This window comes from Elephas maximus, chromosome 26, assembly GCF_024166365.1.
Source record: "Elephas maximus indicus isolate mEleMax1 chromosome 26, mEleMax1 primary haplotype, whole genome shotgun sequence".
Classification (NCBI taxonomy): domain Eukaryota; kingdom Metazoa; phylum Chordata; class Mammalia; order Proboscidea; family Elephantidae; genus Elephas; species Elephas maximus.
The window spans coordinates 42805210-42825688 of record NC_064844.1 but is presented as its reverse complement, the minus strand read 5'-3'; the positions used below and the strand labels follow the sequence as shown (position 1 = coordinate 42825688).

At 38.4% G+C, this 20479-nt stretch overlaps 1 protein-coding gene across 2 annotated transcripts in view; it reads left to right on the top strand.

Moving 5' to 3' along the window:
• The window catches only part of PPP2R3A (protein phosphatase 2 regulatory subunit B''alpha), a 281206-nt gene that overhangs the window by 31499 nt on the left and 229228 nt on the right, over positions 1-20479 (top strand). The window lies entirely within an intron of this gene.

The window sequence follows — 20479 nt, the reverse complement described above, 5'->3', positions numbered from 1 at the left end:
TTCACTTGTTTTTCTGAGTCTTCGTTGCAAGAGGGATCCGCGGTAGCTTCTATGTAGTCAGCCATCTCGGCCCCGCCCCCATTGGCTAATCTTACTGTGATTGCCTGAACACTGCTGCCACTACCCCATACTGAGATCAGCTCATATCAGGTTACTAGGTGGTCTTTGGCCTGGCTGCCCACTCCCCCATTCATTTGCACAAATCTTTACGCGTACTTGGAGGCTTTAAAATGATAATAGATACCTCATCTCTCAGGAAGCAAAGGAAGTTATCTGAAGTTACATTTTTGTATTAGATAAACTCTGATCTTAGTTTATGGTTAAACAAACGCCTTTGTCACAAAGGAGTTTGCAAAGAGTTAATCGCTGTGTTAAACCGGACCTCAGTTTCCTTATTATTAACACTCCTTAAAGCTAGGAGTAAGGAGTCCTGGTGGTACAACGGTTAAGCGCTCAGCTACTAACCTAAAGATTGACTGTTCAAAACCACTCAGAGGCTCCACGGGAGAAAGAACTGGCCATCTGCTTCCATGAAGATTACAGACTAGAAAACCCCGTGGGACAGTTCTACTCTGTCACAAAGGGTCATTGTGAGTCAAAACTAACTTAATGTCACCCAACAACAACAAAGCCAGGAAAAAAAAAGTTCAATAGTCTCACAGTTTTGGGAGGCTCAGGCATTTACCATTGTCAAAATCCTTAATGCACAGAGAAACACCAAAAATTGGTAGAATGTATTTATTGTGAGTAGATACTATTCACATCAGGCATCGTCAGCCTGAAGGTATTCAGAAGGCACTCCAAAGAGGGACAGTGAAAGCAGGTTATAAAGGTGGGATCCAGGCAGGGTAGTCTCCTGAAGGTCATGGTCATTCTTCAAAAGAGCCCAATGCCCAGGGCGAAACCATCACCACTAAACTGTTTACTAGGCTATTTGACTTGAAGGTAACTTTAGAAAAACAGTTCCTTAAAGGCTCAAGGTTGAGAAGGGCACTTAAAAGCAAATGGCCTGGGTGGGTTACCCCAAAGCCATGAACCCAGAAATCTGGATTCCAGGAAAATTAAAATGGTTTCTCAGTGTTATTTGTGGTTTTGTGGGTAAGAAAAAACCCATAAAATCAAAGTAAGATGTCTGTTATTTATTTTTTCCTTTGTTTTAAAAGTTTTAAAAGTGGGTAGATGGGCAGGTATGTTGCCCATCCTGCCCTCATTATAATCGAAGATTATAATAGAGGTGGTAGCCTTTCCTCCCAAGAGAAATTCAGTACAGCTAACCTTTACTGAGCAAGTTGCTGGGCTCAGAGACTAGATATGGACCCTGGCTTTTGGGAGAAGAGAGTCTGGTCTCAATCAGCAGTTCCTGTTTGCAGTGGGGTTACCTGGATTCAGTCACTGAGTATCTCCTAAAATGACAAGTTAATGCAGTTCTATTGTAGGAGTGGTGTGATGGTTAAGGTTACGTGTCAACTTGGTTAGGCCATGATTCTCAGTGGTTTGGCAGGTATTATATAATCATCCCTTCATTTCATGATCTGATGTGGGCAGCCAATCAGCTGAAAGGGGTGCTTCCTTGAGGGTGTGGCCTGCGTCCAATATGTATGAATATTCTGACAAAGCAGTCTCGCTCTTGCTCTCTTGTGTTTGCTCACACTCTCTTTCTCTCGCGCTCTCTCTTGCTGTCGCTCTCTTTCTCTCAGGCTTGCTTTCAGTCTCTCTCATACTCTCTTCTGCGCGCTCTATCAATCCTGCATTTTCCTCGTCATCCTCTGTCCTCCGGTTCTTGGGCTTTGAGCCAGCAGCTTGGCACCTGACCTGCCTAGTTTAGGTTCATCAGCCCCTGCAACCATTTTAGTCAGGAGAAGCTTCCAGCCTGGCGCCTGACCCACAGATTTGGCACTTGCCAGCCTCCACAACTGCATGAACCATTTCCTTGAAATAGATCTGTATTTGTATATACACTTCACTGGTTTTGTTCCTCTAGAAAACCCAGGCCAAGACGAGAGGTATTGATTCAACAGCCAAAACGCACTGACATACTCGTGTGTCCCAAAAAGAAAAAATGGTTTTAAAAATTCCTAAGAAGATTTGCAAAATTAAATAAATGGATTTCATGCACACTTCTTTTCTCACGTTGCTTGTTTTTAAATTGAAGACTATGTGCATAAATCTGGTTAGTGCAGCTTGGGTGACCTACCTGAGCCCTAGCTACAAAGGGAGATGGAGATAGGATATCCGTGTGAGAATTCTTTCCTGGCATTTCTTTGGAAATTATATGTTTTTCCAAATCCTGAGAAAAATAAATCAGAAGAATGGAGAAAAGTATTACAACTCTCCTGTTAGAGTCCAACTATGCAGTTGATATAGAGACAGTAGTACTGTTCGAAAGAATCCACTGATATCAGTCAAGTTGAAAGCAAGAGCAGTAAAAGCAGAGTCAGAGGTTAAGACTGTTGTTTCCAGGAGCCAGGACCAAAGAGAACAGTCATCCATTGCAGTCCAATAGAAATATAATGCAAGCCACATATTAACTTTGAGTCTTCTAGTAGCCATATTGTTGCTTTTGTCGTTAAATTGATTCCGGCTCATAGCAACCACATGTAACAGAGTAGAACTGCCCCGTAGAGCATTCCTGGCTATAATCTTTATGGAAGCAGATTGCCAGGTCTTTCTCGTGCAGAGCTGCTTGGTGGATTTGAACTGCCAGCCTTTAGGTTAGCAGCAAAGCGCTTAGCTATTGTACTACCAGAACTCATTGGTAGCCTTATTAAAAAAATACGAAGAAATTTATGCAATTAATTTAATAATATATTTTATCAATATTTCCAGAATATTACGATTCAAGTGCCAAGTAGCCATATGTGGCTAGTGGGGACCATATGGGACAAAGCAAATCTAATAAGTCAATCTTACTCGTACCTGTTGTCATTTTACTCATTGCTGTCGAGCCAATTCGGACTTAACAACAACCCTATGGGTCAGAGTAGAACCGCCCCATAGGGTTTCCAAGGAGTGGTTGGTGAATTCGAACTGCTGACCTTTCGGTTATCAGCCAAGCTCATTACTACTGCACCACCAGGGCCCCGTTGTTACAGTAATTTATGACCTTGTCTGCTGCTAATGATGAGCGTTTTTTTTTTTAAAAACACCTTTATTGAACTATAATTTACGTAGCATACAATTTATCCATTTCAAGCATACAGATCAGTTAGTTTTAGTAAACTTAGAATTGTGCAGCCATCTCTACAACCATATTTTAGAACATTTCCATCACCCCCACAAGACCTCTCATACCGATTTGTAGTCACTCCATATTCCCACTACCAGCTGCAGTCAACCACTAGTCTGTTATCCATCTCTCTAGATTTGTCTATTCTGGATATTTCATATAAATGAAAATACATAATATATAGCCTATTGTAACTGACTTCTTTCACTTAACATAATGTTTTGAGGTTTATCCGTGTTTTAGCATGTGTTCATTCCTTTTTGCTGCCACATAATATTCATCATATGGGTGTACCACATTTTGTACCTCCCAGCTTCCTTAGTTTGCAGTTGTGGCATAACTCCATCTTCCCTCTGTGTCGCTTCGCTTTTTAAAGGATATAACTCAGATCACATTAGGACCCACCCTACTCTGGTATCTCTTCACCAGTCAATGAACATTAAAGTAGTTTCCATGCAGTTATGATCATTTGTGTACAAGTCTTTGTGTTTGTGTGGACACACATTATCATTTCTCCAAAGTAGATTCCTAGGAGTAAAATTGCTGGGTCGTATGGTAAAATTATGTTTGACTTTTTAAGAAACTTCAAAACTTTTCCAAAATGGCTGCAGCATTTTATATTCCCATGAACCGTTATGTCCAGTATGGGAATTATCGTGTTCTTTTTTATACTATTGTAGTGTAAAGTAGTAGCTCCTTACAGTTTTAATTTGCATTTACCTAGTGACTAGTGGGAAGCCCTGGTGACGTAGTGGTTAAGTGTTAACTGCTGCTAACCAAAAGGTCGGCAGTTTGACTCCACCAGGAGCTCCTTGGAAGTTCTGTGGTGCAGTTCTGATCTGTAGTGTAGGATCACTATGCGTTGGGATCGACTTGAGAGCAACTGGGTTTTTTTGGTAATGACTAATGATGTTGAGAATCTTTTCATTTGCTTCCTGGCCATTTTCATATTTTCACTAGTGAAATTTCTATTCAAATCTTGTACTCTTTTTTTTTTTTTTAATTGGATTTTTAAGGAGCCCTTGTGGCAAAAATGGGGCCCTGGTGGTGCAGTGGTTAAGGTCGGCAGTTTGAATCCACCAGCTGCTCCTTGAAAACCCTTTGGGCATTTCTGCTTTCTCCTTTTGTATCTCTATTTGTCAGAATCAACTCAACAGCAATAGGTTTGGTTTGGTAGTGAAAATGGTTAAGTGCTTGGCTGCTAACTGAAAGGCTGGCATTTTGAACCCACCTAGTGACTCTGTGGGAGAAAGACCTGATGATCTACTTCTGTAAAGGTTACAGCCAAGAAAACCAGTGGAACACTTGTTAATGAGTCTTCCTCCCACCTGTTACTGTGTTTTTCATGTAGTCCAGAGTTAGGTGCCGTAAAATCAGTTCATCTCATAGTGGCCCTACGTACAACAGAACGAAATACTGCCTGGTTCCGTGCCATCCTCACAATCCTCGTTATGCTTAAGCTCATTGTTGCAACTACTGTGTCAGTCCATCTTGTTGAGGGTCTCCCTTTTTTTTGCTGACCATCTACTTTACCAAGAATGATGTCCTTTTCCAGGGACTGATCCCTCCTGATAACATGTCCAGAGTATGTGAGATAAAATCTTACCATCCTTGTTTATAAAGAGTATTCTGGTTGTACTTCTTCCAAGACAGACTTGTTTGTTCTTCTGGCAGTCCATGGTATATTAAATATTCTTCACGAACACCATAATTCAAAGACATCAATTCTTCTTCAGTTTTCCTTATTCATTGTCCAGCTTTTGCATGCATAGGAGGCGATTGAAAGCACCACGGCTTGGGTCAGGCACACATTAGTCCTTAAAGTAACATCTTTCCTTTTTAACAATTTAAAGAGGTCTTTAACAGCAGATTTGCCCAACGTAATAAATCCATCGTTTGATTTCTTGACTGCTGCTTCTGTGGGCGTTGATTATGGATCCAAGTAAAATGGAATTCTTGAGAACTTCAGCATCTTCTCAGTTTATCGTGATGTTGCTTCTTGGTCCAGTTGTGAGAATTTTGTTTGTTTTATGTCGATGTATAATCCATCCTGAAGGCTGTGGCCTTTGATCTTCATCAGTACATGCTTCAACTCCTCTCGACTTTAAGAAAGCAAGGTTGTGTCATCTGCATAACACAGGTTGTTAGTGAGTTTTTGTCCAGTCCTTTTATTACTATGTTCTTCATATAGTCCAGCTTCTCGGATTATTTGCTCCGCATACAGATTGAATAAGTATCGTGAAACGATACAACCTTGACGCACACCTTTCCAGATTTAACCAACTCAGTATCCCCTTATTCTATTTGAACGTATCTTGGTCTATGTATAGGTTCCACGTGAGCAGTTAAGTGTTCTGGAATTTCCACTTTTCGCAATATTATCCATAAGTTGTTTTGATCCACACAGTCAAATGCCCTTGCATAGTCAATAAAACACAGGCAAACATCTTTCTAGTATTCTCTGCTTTCAGCCAGGATCCATCTGACATCAGCAATGATATCCCTCCTTCCATGTCCTCTTCTGAATCCAGCTTGAGTTTCTGGCAGTTCCTTGTCGATATACTGCTGTAGCTGCTTTTGAATGATTGTCGACAAAATTTTACTCTCATGTGATATTAATGATATTGTTCTATAATTTCCACATTCTGTGGATCACGTTTCTTTGGAATGGGCACAAATATGAATTTCTTCCATTCAGTTGGCCAGGTAGATGTCTTCCAGATTTCTTGGCGTCCAGTAAATAAATAAACCCATTGCCATCTACTCGATTCTGACTCATAGGGACCCTATAGGACAGAGTAGAACTTCCCCATAGAGTTTCCAAGGAGTGCCTGGTGAATTTGAACTGCTGACCTTTTTGGTTAGCAACTGTAGCACTTAACCACTACACCACCAGAGTTTTTGGCAGAGATGACTGTTATGGGTTGTGTGTCAACTTGGCTAGCCCATGATTCCCAGTATTGTTTGACTGTCGACCATTTTGTCATCTGTGATTTTCCTATGTGTTATAAATCCAACTTCTGTGATGTTAATGGGGTGGAATTAGCTGGCAGTTATGTTAATGAGGCAGGATTCATTCTACAAGATTAGATTGTATCTTAAGTCAGTCTGTTTTGAGAGATTAAAGAAAGGAGCGAGCAGAGAGACGTGGGGACCTCATACCACCAAGAAAGCAACACTAAGAGTAGAGCATGTCCTTTGGACCTGGGGTCCTGGGCTGAGAAGATCTTAGTCCAGGGTAAGATTGATGAGAAGCCCTTCCCCCAGAGCCACCAGAGAGAGAAAGCCTTCCGCCTGGAGCTGACATCCTGAATTTGGACTTCTAGCCTCCTAGACTAGGAGAGAATAAACTTCTGTTTGTTGAAACCATCTTCTTGTAGTATTTTTGTTATAGCAGCACTAGATAACTAAGACAGAATTTGGTACTGAGAGAGTGGGATGCTGCCCTAACAGATACCTAAATTGTGGAAGCAGTTTTGAAATTGAATGGCTAGAAGCTGGAAGAGTTTTAAAAGTGCCTAAAAGCCTAGACAGCATTGAAGAGACTGTTGGTGGAATTACGGATGTCAGACAGTTCAGGTGAGCACTCAGAAGGAAATGAGGAGAGCTGTTATACTGGAGACAGTGCAGATGGTGAGAAGCAGCAGCAGAACCAGAAGAGCAGTGCAAGAACCATTCTTCTTGATTTTAAGGCATATTGTATAGCTACAGTAATGAGGACAGTATGGTATTGGTGAAGGATAGATACATCAGTAGAACAGAACAAAGAATCCAAAAATAGACCCACACAAATATAGTCAACTGATTTTTTTCAGAAAGGTACAAAGGAAATCAGTGGAGAAAGGATAACCTTTTCAGCAATGCTGCTGGAGCTTTTGATGTCCATATACAAAAAATGAACCTCAAAACTTATATAAAAATGAACTCAAAATGAATCATAGACCTAAATGTGAAAGCTAAAACTGTAAAAGTCTTAGAAGAAAACATAGGAATAAATCTTCATGACTTTGGGCTAGGCAATAGTTTCTTGGAAATGACACCAAAGCACAACTAACAAAGAAAAAATAGATAAATTGGACTTTGTTAAAATTAAAAACATTTTACTTCAAAGAATACCATCAACAGAGTGAAAAAGATAACCCACCAAATGAGAGAAAATATTTGCGAATCGTATCTGATAAGGAAGTGGTATTCAGAATATATAAAGAACTCTTAAAACTCAACAAGAAAAAGACAGCCCAATTTATAAATGGGCAAAGGACTTGAATAGAAATTTCTCCCAAGAAGATATGCAAATGGCCAGTAAGTACATGAAAAGATGATCAACATCATTCATCATAAGGGGATCAAATCAAAACCATAATGATATACCACTTTATATGCAAGAGAATGGCTAAAAGAAAAAGGACAATAACAAGTGTCGATGAGGATATGGAAAAATTGGAACTCTCACTAGTGGGTTGTAAAACTGTGCAGTCACTTTGGAAAACAGTACCCTAATTGTTAAACACAGAATTACCATATGACCCAGCAATCCTACTACTAGGTCTATACCCAAGAGAATTGAAATGTGTATCCACACAAAAAAACTAATAAAAGAATGTTCATAGCAGCATTATTCATAATAGCCAAAAAGTAGAAACAACCCAAATATCCATGCACAGTAAATAGATAACCAAAATGTGGTATACTCATACAATGGAATGTTACCCGGTAATAAAAAAGAATGAAGTAACTAATTTATGCTACAACATGGATGAACCTTGAAGACATTATGCTAAGTGAAAACATTATACTTGTTAACATCATAACGTTTCTCAAGCTGAAAGGGCTGAAGAAAAAATTCAAGCCTCGAGTTGCAATACTGAAGGATTCTACTGGGAAAATATTAAACGACACAGGAAGCATCAAAAGAAGATGGAAGGAATACACAGGGTCACTGTACCAAAAAGAATTGGTCCACGTTCAGCCATTTCAGGAGGTAACATATAATCAGGAACCGATGGTACTGAAGGAAGAAGTCCAAGCTGCACTGAAGGTATTGGCAAAAAGCATGGCTTCGGAAGTTGACGTAATACCAACTGAGATGTTTCAACAAAGAGATGCAGCGCTGGAAGTGCTCTCCCATCTATGCCAAGAAATTTGGAAGACAGCTACTTGGCTAACCAACTGGAAAAGATCCATATTGTTACCTATTCCCAAGAAAGATGATCCAACAGAATGCAGAAATTATCAAACAATATCATTAATATCACATGCAAGCAAAATTGTGCTGAAGATCATTCAGAAGCCACTGCAGAAGTATATCAACATGGAACTGCTGGAAATTGAAGCGAATATAAAAGAGGATGTGGAACCGTGGATATCATTGCTGGTGTCAGATGGATCCTGGCTGAAAACAGAGAATACCAGAAAGATGTTTACCTGTGTTTTATTGACTATGCAAAGGCATTCGACTGTGTGGATCATACCAAATTATGGATAACATTGAGGACAATGGGAATTCCACAACACTTAATTGTGCTCATGAGGAATCTGTACATGGATCAAGAGGCAGTCGTTTGAACAGAGCAAGGGCATACTGCATGGATTAAAGTCAGGAAAGGGATGGGCCAGGGTTGTATCCTTTCACCATACCTACTCAATCTGTATGGTGAGCAAATAATCTGAGAAACTAGACTATATGAAGAATGGGGCATCAGGATTGGAGGAAGGCTTATTAACAACCTGCATTATGCAGATGACACAGCCTTGCTTGCTGAAAGTGAAGACCACTTGAAGCATTTATTAATGAAAATCAAAGACCACAGCCTTTAGTGTGAATTACACCTCAAACATAAAAAAAAAAAAAAAAAACTTCACAACTGAAACAATAAGCAACATCATGGTAAATGGAGAGGAGATTGAGGTTGTCAAGGACTTCATTTTACTTGGATCCACAGTCAACACCCATGAAGCAGCAGTCAAGAAATCAAAAGACGCATTGCATTCGGCATATCTGCTGTAAAAGACCTCTTTAAAGTGTTGAAAAGCAAGGATGTCACCTTGAGGACTAAGGTGCACCTGACCCAAGCCATGGTGTTTTCAATCCTGTCATATGCATGTGAAAGCTGGACAATGAAGAAGGAAGACCAAAGAAGAATTGACACCTTTGAATTGTGGTGTTGGCAAAGAATATTGAATATACCACAGACTGCCAAAGGAACGAAACAATTCTGTCTTGGAAGAAGTACAACCAGAAAGCTCCTTAGAAGCAAGGATGGGGAGACTAAGTCTCACATACTTTGGACATGTTATCGGGAGAGATCAGTCCTTGTAGAAGGACATCATGCTTGGCAAAGTACAGGGTCAGCAAAAAAGAGGAAGACCCTCAGTGATATGGATTGACACAATGGCTGCAACAGTGGGTTCAAGCATAGCAACAATTGTGAGGATGGCGCAGGACCAGGCAGTGTTTCATTCTATTGTTTATGGGGCGCTATGAGTCGGAACCAACTCAGTGGCACCTAACAACAACAACAAGTGAAAGAAGCCACTCACAAAAGATCACATACAGTATGATTCCATTTATAGGAAATTTCCAGAACAGGCAAATCTATAAAGACAGAAAGTAGATTAGTGATTGCCAGGAACTGGGGGAGAAAGGATGGGAAGTGACTGTTAATGGGTATGGGGTGTCCTTTTAGGGTTTTGAAAATATTTTTAAATTAGATATTGGCAAAGATTGCACAACTCAGTGAATATGTTAAAAACCATTTAATTGTACACTTTAAATCAATGAATTTTATGGTATGTGAATTATAGCTTAATAAAGCTGTTTAAAAAATGTAAAGAATTGGGAATTCCTCCTGAGATAATCTTTAAACCTTAAGTCTTAAACCAAAAATATCCCCTGAAGTTCATAAAATGAAACACTAGTTTAGCTTAACTAGTAAAGAAAGTCTACCTTGAGCTTTGTGCTCTTTTAAGGTCTGTCTGTATGGGATCAAATTGAAACAGCAACTCAAAAGATGAGATAGGAAACTTAAGGGCAGTGAGTTTATGTTAATGGGAAAGGAACGACTCAGAAAAGGAGGATGACAGTGGTTGCATAACCTAATGTAATCAGTGTTACTGAATTGTACATGTAGAAATTGTTGAATTAGTATATATGTTCTGTTGTGTGTATTCTCAACCACAGGGGGAAAAAAAAGAATTGGCAATTCCTGAAATCATAAGCTATGCTTAAAATGCTCGAGAATATTCTCAGGAATTCCAGTTTCTCGTTGAATCCTGAAAATTAGTATCTGCCAGGAATTTGGAAACATTGATGAGGAAGTGACTTTTTGAGCTTCTGCCTTAGAGAGGCTCATCTTAAAAACTGGGAAAAATCCCACAGATATGGAAAGAGTGTTCAGATAGATGACCCTGGGGAGCTAAAAAGAAAAAAACACGCATAGTAAGTATCCATTACTTACAATGAGGGGTTTTGGCTACAGCTGAAATGAAATGAAGGGAGTGATAGAAGTAGAGTATTATTAAAAAAAAAAAAAAAAAAAACCTAAAGGAAAAATAGAGGAAGAAAGAATATCAATGAAGTTATATGTTTGCATGCCATAGAGATTGATTGGTTTTAAGGAATAAAAATCTACTTAAAAACTTACAAGTAAAGGTTGTTTGAAATAAAAATACAAATGGAGCACATGAATTCATGACAGTTTTATTATGTCTTGCAAAGTGTATATGTGTGTATACGTGTGACTCTCTTTCTCTGTATTATGTCTGCTCTGTTTTCCTAACATCATCTTTTCCTGCCATGTCGCTCAAAAAACAGTGGTCTCGGCCATCAAGTCTTAAACCAACTTCAGAGCTCTCAGCTAACTGACAGTGTTTCAGTGCTTCAGCTTCAAGTCCCCAGGAGAGAAAATACGATTGGCCTACCTTGAGTCAGTGTCCCAACCAAATTCAGTCAGGCACTGGGAAGCATGTGGCACATAGGGTTGCCCCATCTCGCATGTGGACAAGGCAGGTCTGTAAGAAGAGGATGTGAGTAGGGAGGAAGTGGATGGCACCTCTTGTTCAGTGCATAAGAGAGAAGACTTGTTTGAAAAGGAATTGATTGGTGCCCTGAATCCTGAAAAAAAGGGAAGCATAGGGTATGTACACACCCAGCCCCAAAAAGGTTGGTAAAGATGTAATAGAATAGGAAGGTTGACTCCGTTTACAACACTAACCACTATCCAGAGTCACCCTAGGCAGCTTTGTTGCCCCAGAAATCTTTACGAACAATTTCCACCTGGCAGGAACGGGGAGCCTAAAAAGTGAGATGGAGTAGATTACTAAAACTTTAGGTATGTAACCAAAAATTTCCATAAGCTCTGTGCTACTCTGTGCAGACACCTTGGGCCAAAGTCTGTTTCCCTTTAATAGCCAGCCACAGTCATGATAAAAGTCTGTTTTAGCAGATGACAAACTAGACTGGTGATCTCTATTAAGTTCAGTTCATCTAGCTTGGTAACCACTGAGATTCAGATGTCCTAGCCTTTCTACTCCCTCCATCCACCCCATAGTGGGATTCAGTGTGTTTCGAGCCTTTCATCCACAGCACAGGTGAGTAGCAGGGGCCATTTATGAGGAAGAGCACCAAGAGATTTAGGTGTACTGAGTGACAGTGCCGTCAGCAAAAGCAGCTCCTAATGGTCCCCAGTTATCATCCTGCTATGCATGAGTAGCTTTTCCTCAAGGACCAAGGCTTTACATTGACAAAACGTTCTGAGTTGCTTGGAAAACCAAATGCCTATACAGGAACAGGTTCTCCATGGATTTGAGAAAGCACCGTACCACTTCCTATAGCGGTTGTACCATTTTACAGTCCCACTAGCCATGGATAAGGATTCCAATCTCCCCACATTCTTGCCAACAATTTTTTGTTGCCTTTTTTTTAAACAGCATATTTTAGCTGGGGTAAGATGGCATCTCATTGTAATTTTGATTTGAATCTCTCAAATGTCTTACAGTTGTGAACATCTTTTCATGTTTTTTGGCTGCTTGGAGAAGGCTCTGTTCATGTCCTTTGCCCATTTTGTGATTGGATTGTCTTTTGGTTGTTGAGTTGTTGCAGTTTTCCATAGATTTTAGAGATTAGACCTTTATCGGGTAAGTTGTTTCCGAGGATTTTTTCCCATCTGTAGGTTGTCTATTTACTATTTTAATAAAGTCTTTTAATAAGCATACATTTTTAATTTTTATGAGGTCCCATTTATCTATTTTGTCTTCCATTTGTGCATTTGTTGTAGTGTTTGTTGTTGTTGTTAGCTGCCATCAAGTAAGTTCCGACTCATAGCCATCCTATGTACAACAGAACAAAACACTGCCCGGTCCTGTGCCATCCTCACAATCATTGCCATGTTTGAGCCTAACGTTGCAGCCATCATAAGTCCATCTCCTCAAGGTTCTTCCTCTCTTTCACTGGCCATCTACCTTACCAAGCATTACAGGTCGCTCCTGATAACATGTCCAAAGTATGTGAGACAAAGTCTCACTATCCTCTCTTCCAGGGAGCACTCTGTCTATACTTCTTCCAAGACAGATTTGTTCGTTCTTCTGGCAGTTCATGATATATTCAATATTCTCGGCTAACACTATAATTCAAAGGCGTCAATTCTTCTTGGGTCTTCCTTATTCACTGTCCTGCTTTCTCATGCAGATGAAGCGATTGAAAATATCATGGCTTGGGTCAGGTGCACCCTAGTCCTCAAAATGACATTTTTGCTTTTTAACACTTTAAAGAGGTTTTTTGCAACAAATTTGCCCAGTGCAGTACATCCTTTGATTTCTTGACCGCTGCTTCCGTGAGTGTTCATTGTGGATCTCTTTAGCATGATGTTGCTTATTGGTCCAGTATGAGGATTTTTGTTTTCTTTATGTTATAGAGGTGTGATCCATACTGAAGTCTATAATGTTTGTTATCCTATTTTTATAAAAGATTAGGTTCCAGAGTTTTCTGCTTATGTTCTGTTCCAGGAACTTGATGGTTTTCGGTTTCACATTTAGGTCTTTGATCCATTTTGAGTTAGTTTTTGTGTACAGTGTGAGGTATGGGTCCTGTTTCATTTTTCTGCAGCGGATATCTAGTGTTGCCAACACCATTTATGAAAGAGATTGTTTCTGCCCCACTGAATAGACTTTGACTCCTTGTCGAATATCAGTTGTCTTTAGATGACTGGGTTTAATTCTGAGTTCTCAATTCTATTCCACTGGTCTATGTGTCTGTTGTTGAACCAATACCAGGCAGTTTTGATTATAGCGGCTGTATAGTATGTTTTGATATCAGGGAGTGTCAAGCCACCTGCTTTGTTCTTTTTCTTCAATATTGGTTTGGCTATTTGGCATTTCTTTCCCTTCCACATGAAGTCGGTCATTCATTTTTCCATTTCAGTAAAGAGTATTGTTGGGATTTGTATCAGGATTGCATTGTATCTGTAGATGACTTTTGGTAGTATTGACATTTTCACTATGCTAAGCCTTCCAATCCATGAGCATGGGATATCTTTTTGTTTTTGTAGGTGTCTTTTAATCTCTTGTAGTAGTGTTTACAGTTTTCATTGTTTAAGTCTTTTATGTCCCTGGTTAGGTTTATTCCTAGGTATTTTATCAATTTGGAGGGTATTTTAAATGGTATTGTCTTCTTGATTTCATTTTCAGAGTAGTCTTGTTAGTGGAGAGGAGCCCAACTGATTTTTGTGTGTCGATCTTGTACGTGACAACGTTGCTTATATTCTTCTATTAGTTCCAGCAAGTTTTTTTGTGGAATCTTTAGGGACTTCTATGTATAGGATCATGTCATCTGCAAATAAAGATAGTTTTACCTCCTCCTTTCCATTTTAGATAACTTGTATTTCTCTTTCTTGTCTTATTGCTCTGGTAGGACTCCCAGCACAGTGTTGAATAAAAGTAGTGATAATGGGCATCCATTTTCAAAGGGAGGGCTCTCAACCTTTCTCTGTTGAGTATAACATTGGCTCTTGGTTTTGCATATATGTCCTTAATTATGTTAAGGAATTTCCCTTCCATTCCTATTTTGCTGAGTGTTTTTTATCGGGAAAGAGTGTTGAATTTTATCAAATGCCTTTTCTGCATCTGTTGATATGATTCATATGGTTCTTTTCCTTTTTTTAAATTTATGTGGTGATTTTCTAATATCAAACCATCATGGTAATCATGATGTGAATCCCGCTTGATCATGGTGTATGATTTTTTAGATACGTTGATGAAACCTGTTGGCCAAAATTTTGTTGAAGATTTTCACGTGTATGTTCATAAAGGATATCGATCTGTAATTTTCTTTTTCTGTGATGTCCTTGCCCAGTTTTGGTATCAGAGTTATGCTGGCTTCATAGAAAGTGTTTGATAATGTTCCTTTCTCTTCTTTGTTTTTGAAGAGATTGAGTAGGATTGGTGTCAACTCTTCTCTGAATGTTGGGTAGAGCTAGCCAATGTACCCATTTGGCTGTGGACTTTTTTTTTGTTGTTGTTGGCAGTTTTTTGATGACATCTTCAGTCTCTTCTTTTGTAATGGTTCTGTTTAAATTTTTTACTTACAATTGTGTTAGTTTGAGAGGCAGTGTGTTTCTAGGAATTTGTCCATTTCATCTAGGTTTTAAATTTTTTTGGAGTATAATTTTTTGTTAGTAAACAGTTATGATCTTTGTTAGATTGGTTGTAATGTTACCAGTTTCATTAATTTGGCAATTTACTTCTGTTTTCTCTTTTGTCAATCTAGCAAGAGGTTTGTCTGTTTTATTGATCCTTTCAAAGAACCAACTCTGGTTTTGTTAATTCTTTCGATTTTATTTATTTATTTATTTTCAGTTTTGTTTATTTCTTCTCTGATTTTTATTCTTTTTTTTTCTGGGAGCTTTTGGGTTTTCTTGCTCTTCCTTTTCCATTTGTTCAAGTTGTCGGTTTAAGTTAATGATTTTGGACTGTTCTTTTTTAATGTAGGCATTTATTGCTATAAATTTCCCTCTGGTTCCTATTTTTACTGTGTCCAAACGTTTTGATATATTGTGTTTTCATTTTCATTTGATTCTAGGAATTTTTTAATTAGACTTTTGATTTCTTCTTTGACCCAATATTTTTTCTTAAATATTATTTTTTTATTGTGCTTTAAGTGAAAGTTTACAATTCAAGTTTCTCATACAAAAACTTATACACACATTGTTATGTGACCCTAGTTGCTCTCCCTACAATGTGACAGCACACATTGTATTTTCCGTGTCCAGACGACAGCTGCCCACATACTCTCATGTGTCTACTTGATTTAAGAAGCCCACTCCTCACCAGTATCATTTTCTGTCTTATACTCCAGTCCAATTCCTGTCTGAAAAGTTGGCTTTGGGAATGGTTCCCCTCTTGGGCTAACAGAACGTCTGGGGACCATGACCTCTTGGATCCATCCAGTCTCAGGCCATTAAGTCTGGTCTTTTTACGAGAATTTGAGGTCTGCATCCCACTGCTCTCCTGCTCCTTCAGGAATTCTCTGTTATGCTCCCTGTCATGGCAGTCATCGGTTGTAGCCAGGTACCATCTAGTTCTTCTGGTCTCAGGCTGATGTGGTGTCTGATTTATGTGGTCCATTCTGTCTCTCGGGCCCATACCTACCATGTATCTTTGGTGTTCTTTATTCTCCTTTGCTCCAGGTGGATTGAGACCAATTGATACATCTTAGATGGCCACTTGCTAGCCTTTAAGACCCCAGACGCCACTCACCAAAGTGGGATGCAGAATATTTTCTTAATTGATTTTATTATGCCAGTTGACCTAGATGTCCCCTGAAACTGTGGTTCCCAAACCCCTGCCCCTGCTACGTTGGCCTTCAAAGTGTTTGTTTTATTCAAGAAACTTCTTTGCTTTTGGTTTAGTCCTGTTGTGCTGACCTCTCCTGTATTGTGTGTTGTCTTTCCCTTCACCTAAAATAGTTCTTGCTACTATCTAATTAGTGAACCCTCCTCTCCTTCACTCCCTCCCTCCCTCGCTCTCTCATAACCATCAAAGAATATTTTCTTCTCTGTTTAAAATATTTCTTGAGTTCTTGTATTAGTGATTTCATACAATATTTGTCCTTTTGCAGCTGACTAATTTCACTCAGCTTAATGCCTTCCAGATTCCTCCATGTTATGAAATGTTTCACAGATTCATCGCTGATCTTTATCGATGCATAGTATTCCCTTATGTGAATATACCATAATTTATTTATCCATTCATCCGTTGATGGGCACCTTGGTTGCGTCTATCTTTTTGCTATTGTAAACAGTGCTGCAGTAAACATGGGTGTGCATGTATCTGTTCGTTTAAAGGCTCTTATTTCTCTAGGATATATTCCAAGGAGTGGGATTGCTGGATTGTATGGTAATTCTATTTCTAGCTTTTTAAGAAGCACCAAATGGATTTCCAAAGTGGTTGTACCATTTGACATTCCCACCAGCAGTGTATAAGTGTTCCAGTCTCTCCACAACCTCTCCAGCGTTTATTATTTTGTGTTTTTGGATTAATGCCAGCCTTGCTGGAGTGATATGGAATCTCATTGTAGTTTTGATTTGCATTTCTCTGAAGCTGTATGGGGCAGTTCTACTCTGTCCTGTAGGGTCGCTATGAGTCGGAATCAACTCGACGGCAACTTTTTTTTTTTTTTCAACGGCTAATGATCTTGACGATTTCCTCATGTATCTGTTAGCTACCTGAATGTCTTCAGTGAAGTGCCTATTCATATCCTTTGCCCATTTTTTAATTGGGTTATTTGTCTTTTTGTTGTTGTTTTTGCAGTAATATGTAGATTTTAGAGATCAGGCGCTGATCGGAAATGTCATAGCTAAAAAATTTTCCCAATCTGTAGGTAATCTTTTTACTCTTTTGCTGAAGTCTTTGAATGAGCGTAGGTGTTTGACTTTTAGGAGCTTCCAGTTATCTAATTTCCCTTTTGCTGTTTGTACAGTTTTAGTAACATTTTCTATACTGTTCATGCCATGTATTAGGGCTCTTAACGTTGTCCCTATTTTTTCTTCCAGGATCTTTATCATTTCAGGTTTTATATTTAGGTCTTCGATCCATTTTGAGTTGGTTTTTGTGTATGGTGTGTGGTATGGGTCTTGTTTCATTTTTTTGCAGGTAGATATCCAGTTTTGGCAGTACCATTTGCTAAAATAGAGACTGTCTTTTCTCCATTTAACAGACATTGGGACTTTGTAAAATATCAGCTGCTCATATGTGGATGGATTTATGCCTGGACTCTCAATTCTGTTCCATTGGTCTATGTATCTGTTGTTGTACCAGTACCAGGCTGTTTTGACTACCGTGGCAGTATAATATGTTCTAAAATCAGGTACTGCAAGGCATCCCACTTTGTTCTTCTTTTTCAGTAATGCTTTAGTTATCCAGGACCTCTTTCCCTTCCATATAAAATTGGTGATTCTTTTCTCCATCTCATTAAAAAATGTCACTGCTATTTGGATCAGGATTGCATCGTATCTGTAGATAGCTTTGGGCAGAATAGATGTTTTTACAATGTTGAGTCTTCCTCTCCATGAGCAAGGTATGTTTTTCCACTTATGTAGGCCCCTTTTGGTGTCTTGCAGTAGTGTCTTATAGTTTTCTTTGTATAGGTCTTTTACGTCTCTGGTTGGATTTACTCCTCAGCATTTTATCTTCTTAATGGATATTGTAAATGATACTGATTTGGTGATTTCCTCTTCATCACTCTCTTTGTTGATGTAGAGGAATCGAACTGTTTTGTGTATGTTTATCTCATATCCTGATACTCTGCTGAATTTTTCTGTTAGTTTCAGTAGTTTTCTTGAGGATTCCTTTGGGTTTTCTGTGTATAAGATCATGTCATCTGCAAATAGAGATACTTTTACTTCTTCTTTGCCAATTTGAAGGCTCTTTGTTTCTTTAACTAGCCTAATAGCTCTGACTAGGACCTATAGCACAGTGTTGAATAAGAGTGGTGATAAAGGGCATCCTTGCCTGATTCCTGTTCTCAGTAGGAATGGTTTCAGACTGTCTCCATTTAGGATGATGATGGCTGTTGGCTTTTTATAAATGCCCTTTGTAATGTTTAGGAATTTTCCTTCTATCCCTATTTTGCCAAGAGTTTTTAAAATGAATGGGTGTTGGACTTTGTCAAATGCCTTTTCTGCATCAATTGATAAGATCATGTTGTTCTTGTCTTTTGTTTTATTTATGTAATGGATTACATTGAGTGTTTTTCTATTGTTAAACCGTTGGTGCATAACTGGTATGAATCCATCTTGGTTGTGGTGAATTATTTTTTTGATATGTTGTTGAATTCTATTGGCTAGAATTTTGTTGAGGATTTTTGTGTCTAAGTTCGTTAGGGATATTGGTCTGGAATTTTTTTGTGTGTGTAGTGTGGAGTCTTTACCTGCTTTTGCTATCAGGGTTATGCTTGTTTCATAGAGTGAATCTGGGAGTATTCCATCCTCTTCTCTTATCTCAAATAACTTTAGTAGTAGTGGTGTTAAGTCTTCTCTGAATGTTTGGTAGAATTCTCCAGTGAAGCTGCCGGGGCCAGGGCTTTTCTTTGTTGGGAGTTTTTTGATTAGCTTTTCAATTTCTTCTTTTGTTATGGGTCTATTTAGTTGTTCGACCTCTGTTTGTTTTAGTTTAGATAGGTAGTGTGTTTCTAAAAATTTGTCCATTTCCTCTAGGTTTTCAAATTTATTAGAGTACAGCTTTTCATAGTACTCTGTTACGATTCTTTTAATTTCAGTTGGGTCTGTTGTGTTATCGCCATCTCATTTCTTATTTGGGTTATTTCCTTAATCTCCTGTTTTTCTTTTGTCAGTCTGGCCCATGGTTTATCAATTTTGTTAATCTTTTCAAAGAACCAGCTTTTGGTGTTCTTAACTCTTTCAATTGTTTTTCTGTTTTCTATTTCCTTTAATTCTGCCCTAATTTTCATTATTTCCTTTCTTCTGGTTCCTGAGGGTTTCTTTTGTTGTTCTCTATTTGTTCAAGTTTTAGGGATAATTCTTTGATTTTGACCCTTTCTTCTTTTTGTATGTGTGCATTTATTGATATAAATTGACCTCTGAGCGCTGCTTTCGCTTTGTCCCAAACATTCTGATAGGAAGTGTTTTCATTCTCATTGGATTCCATGAATTTCTTTATTTTGTCCTTAATTTGTTCTATAATCCAGTTGTTTTTGAGCAAAGTGTCGTTCAGTTTTCATGTGTTTAATTTCTTTTCCCTGATATTTCTGTTATTGACTTCTAGTTTTATGGCTTTATGGTCAGAGAAGATGCTTTGTAATATTTCAGTGTTTCAGAGTCTTTTAAGGCTTGCTTTATGGCCTAATATGTGGTCTTTTCTAGACAACGTTCCATGTGCATTGGAAAAGAAAGTATATTTGGTTGCTGCTGGGTGGAGTGTTCTGTATTTGTCTGTGAGTTCGAGTTGGTTAATTTGTGCAGCTTAGCCCTTCCGTGTCTGTATTGAGCTTCTTTCTGGATGTTCTGTCCTTCACCGAAAGTGATGTGTTCAAGTCTCCTACTGTTATTATGGAGCTATCTATCTCACTTTTAAATGCTGTTAGAGTTTGTTTTATGTTATCTTGAATCACTGTCATCGGGTACATAAATATTTAATATGGTAATATCGTCCTGGTATATTGTCCCTTTATCAAAGGGACAATATCAAATTATCAATTAGATAGTGTCCTTCCTTATCCTTTGTGGTAGATTTAAGTTTGAAGTCTGTTTTGTCAGAAATTATTGTATCCACTCCTGCTCCTTTTTGATTGTTGTTTGCTTGGTATATTTTTTCCATCCTTTGAATTTTAGTTTGTTTTTTTAAGTCTAAGGTGTGTCTCTTGTAGGCAGCATATATCTGGATCATATTTTTTTTATCTATTCTGCCAGTCTCTGTCTCTTTATTGGTGCATTTAGTCCATTTATGTTCAGTGTGATTATAGATAGGTATGAGTTTAGTGCTGTCATTTTGATGCCTTTTTTGGCATGTTGTTGACAGTTTTTTTTCCACTTAATTTTTTGTGCTGAGTTTTTCTTTGTAAATTGTGTGTTCTTTTTCATTGTAGTTGAATTTGTTTTTGCTGAGTCTTTATGTTTATCTTGTTTTTTATTTTGAAGTGTAGGATTGTTAGTCTTCTTTTTGGTTACCTTAATATTTACCCCTGTTTTTCTAAGTTTAAACCTAACTTGAATCTCCCTGTATTGCCTTGGTTTCCTCTCCATA